Raw genomic sequence first — 3,761 nt, 5'->3', positions numbered from 1 at the left:
TGTGGTGCTGGGGGATTGAACCGCGGTCCCTGATGCTTTGCTAAGCTTGTTCTAAGTAGGTGCTTTAGACCACTGAGCCATCTCTCCAGCCCTCCCACCTGTTTTATTATTTCCTTGCCTGGTGGATTCATTCTGTTGGGGTTCATAGAGTTGTAAACCTCATTATCTCTCTCTAGAATGTCCTTCAGAACATTTCCGAGTGCTGGTTTGGTAGTCAAGAATTTCTTTGGGTGTTCTTTGACATGAAAGTACCTTACATCTCCATCAAGTTTGAAGAATAGTTTTGTGGTACATCAATCTAGGTTTTTTTTTTTTTTTTTTTTTTTCTGGTTCTAGGAATCAAACTCAGGATCTTGCAGTTGCCAGTTAGGCACTGTGCCATTGAGGTATATCCCAGGCCCTCTTGGTTGTTTTCTTTTAAGGTTTGAAATACTGCACTCCAAACTTTCTTTGACCTGAGGGTTTGTATTGAGAACTCTGCTGTGATTTCCTATATAGGTGACTTGTTTCTTTTCTTTATTTCTTTATTTTTTTACGGAACCGGGGATTGAACTCAGGCCCTTGTGCTTGCCAGAGAAGTGCTTATTCCACTGAGCCATCTCCCTGGCCCCTTGTTTCTTTTCTTTAACAGCTTTTTTTTTTTTTTTTTTTTTTTTTGTACCAGGGATTGAACTCAGGACCTTGCGCCTTCCAGGCAGGAGCTTATTCTACTGAGCTATCTTCCCAGCCCTGTTGTTGCTTTTTGAAATAGGATCTTACTATGTAGTTCTGGCTGGTCTTGAACTCACTTTGTCACCCCAGCTGGCCTTGAAACTTGAACTCTTGCCTCAGCCTCCTGAGTGGTAGGACTATAGGCATGCACCATCACACCTGGCCTTTCTGAGAATGTCTTTTATTTTTTATTTTTAAATGTATGTTGTACAGGGCCTCACTACGCAGCTCAGACTCATAGTGATCCTCCTGCTTTTAGCCTCCCAGTGCTGGGATTACAGGCATGCACCACCAGGCCCAGTTGTTGTGGCTGGCTTAGTGCCCCTGGGAGCAGGGCTGGTATAGCATGTGGTGCCAGGATCAAACCCTGGTCCCTGCACTTGTCTAAGCAGGTGCTTAGTCAGCTGAGCTATCCCACCAGCCCTTTGAGAATGTCTTGATCTCTCCTTCATTCCTGAATATTTTTTCCAGACTTGACAGAATTCTGGAGAGTTCAAGTGAATGGCTTTTAAACTTTTCTATCTCATTGCCCCTTAGTTTTTGGCTTTGGTGTGCTGGAAGTCTGGGATTGTATCTTGTTTCAGTGTCTTCTCATTTTTTATTTTTTTTAGCTTGGTTACTAGGTTGACGCTGATAAATTGCTTATGGCAGGTAGCTGTATTGCTAGGATTCAGAATCTCTTACTTCTCAGAGATGTCTTCTAGGTGCAGCTGGTTTTTGGGTTTCGTTGGAAGATCCTACCTCTTCAATGTATTGGGGATGGGAAGTTGTTGCTATCTGGCCTAGACCCTGGTCTTTGGCACTGTACTATAGTATAGCGTATGACCCTTAGGCAATCTCAGTCTTGGCATAGCAGTTAGAACAACAGACCAGAACAATTATGTCACGCTGACTAAAGTAGTACAGTCAGCAACAACAATAGCAAGAAACACAGCCTAAAAAATGACACACTGTGGTAACTATTTGCCAGTCAAGTGCTTATCCTACTGAGCCATCTCCCCGGCCCGACTGTGGTAACTATTAATTTGGCATTTTAAACCACATGAACTAGATTTGTGGTTATATAACAATTTCTAAAATGAACCAGGAAAGTGTATGCAGTCAATATGCTTTCAATTTGGCAATTTTATCCTCAGGGAAGAAAACTTAAAAGGAGTTGGTGGAGAAATAGACAAGCAGAAGATGTAGAGATCAGAAACAAGGCTGCAGGACAAGGGAAGATCATATGAACTTTGGGAAACTGGTGAAAACCAGAAGGGAAAGAGAAGGAAGAGATAAAAACAAGAACAGAACAACAAAAATCTAGAAACAATGTTCACATTAATATAAAAACAAATTATCATGTAAAAAAAAATTCTGCTTCAAGATGTATCTCTGTTGTGGCTGGTAGCAAGGGCAGAAGAATCCAGATACATGTTAATTAATTCCAGGAAGCCAGCAGCAGATGTATGGCGGGATAGTGGGTAATCCCAGGAGGCCTTTCGTTCCACTGAAGTTCAAGTTGGTTTCTGGTTGCAAGGCTGGAATCCAGTTTGTTCAGCCTGCAACACTTCATGTGCCTTGTGCCAGCTTGAAGTCCTCGACCTCCTGGTGACTTGAACCGTGTCTCTCCCTGACACTGGGAGCCTCTAGATGGAGCCAGCCCTCAGCTGCTCTGAATGCTGAGCTCACTTGGCCCTTTTCCAAGATGGTGGCCAGCCAACTGCCCTCTCCTGGGGAATGTCTAAACTTGAATAACTTACCAGCCACTGTAGTCTGCTGTTCTTTCTCACTAGTGTATTTCTCCGTGGAGGGTTCTAGGGTCACCATAGCCAACATGCATCTGTGGTTCCAGGCACAGATGAGTCGGTGAGACAGTGAATCAGGGCTCGGAGAAAAGCACCACTTGCCACCTTGTTCTGCATTGAGGTTTTCTTCTTAACTGGAGCCATGGGCTCATTTCAGATAGTTGCTGGGTCCTAGAGACCCCTCCCTCTTTCTCTCACACTATTTTCTAGCATCTGCACGCCAAATCTTGGAGAAGCTATGTCTCTGTTCATCATTCCATCATCTTCCTGGAAATTCCGTTAAACTTTGTTTTTATTTTGGCACCAGGGATTGAATTCAGGACCTTGCACTTGCCAGGCCAGTACTTATGCTGCTGAGCTATTTTCCTGTCCTTCTCGTTAAACTTCAAAGAAACTTCTTTTCCAGAGTGGTAGTACCACTGTAGAAGATGGCCTGCAAGTCGGTATATTTTCAGTAGTTGCCTAGGTAACAGCTCTGGTTACAGTTCCTATTACTTTCTTTTTTTTTTTTAAATTATTTATTTATTGCATTTATTTAGTGTGTGTGTGTGTGTGTGTGTGTGTGTGTGTGTGTGGCCAGCTCAGCCCACCAGGGGGCGGGGCTGGCTGGCATGTGGTGCTGGGGGATTGAACCGCGGTCCCTGTGCTTTGCCAAGCTTGTTTCAAGTAGGTGCTTTAGACCACTGAGCCATCTCTCCAGCCCCCCTATTACTTTCATTTACTATTGTGATACATAGCTGGTCACTATGATGCATGTGAATCAATCCTGAATTGACAAGCCATTCTGCTTGTATACTTCTTGCTTGCTTAGCTCTTATGGCCTGTGACTTTCCTGGCAGACAATGGAACAGAACTCTGCCTCAAAAGTCCCTTCTGTAAAAAAGTACCATCACTAATAATGAACAATTCTGAAAGCTTCACATTCTTGCTCATACTTGGCACACTGAGCTATAAACTCTGGCCCTTTTTGTTTTACGAACCGGGGATTGAACTCAGGCTCTTAAGCTTTCCAGGCAAGTGCTTAGTCTACTGAGCTAGCTCCCCAGTCCCTATTATTATTTTTTCGTGGTACTGGAGATCGAGGGCCTTGTCCATGCAAGGCATGAGCTCTACCACTGAGCCATATCCCCAGCCCCTTTTACTTTTTGAGACAGGATCAAAGTGGCTCAGGCTGTGTTCAAACTTGAGAGCCTCCTGCCTCAGCCTCTGGAGCTGTGTTGCAGGTATGATCTTCCCAGCCCTGTTGTTGCTTTTTGAAATAGG

The sequence above is a fragment of the Octodon degus genome, unplaced genomic scaffold (assembly GCF_000260255.1).
Source record: "Octodon degus isolate 3935 unplaced genomic scaffold, OctDeg1.0 scaffold00112, whole genome shotgun sequence".
NCBI lineage: Eukaryota > Metazoa > Chordata > Mammalia > Rodentia > Octodontidae > Octodon > Octodon degus.
Note: the sequence above shows the minus strand (reverse complement) of the source record.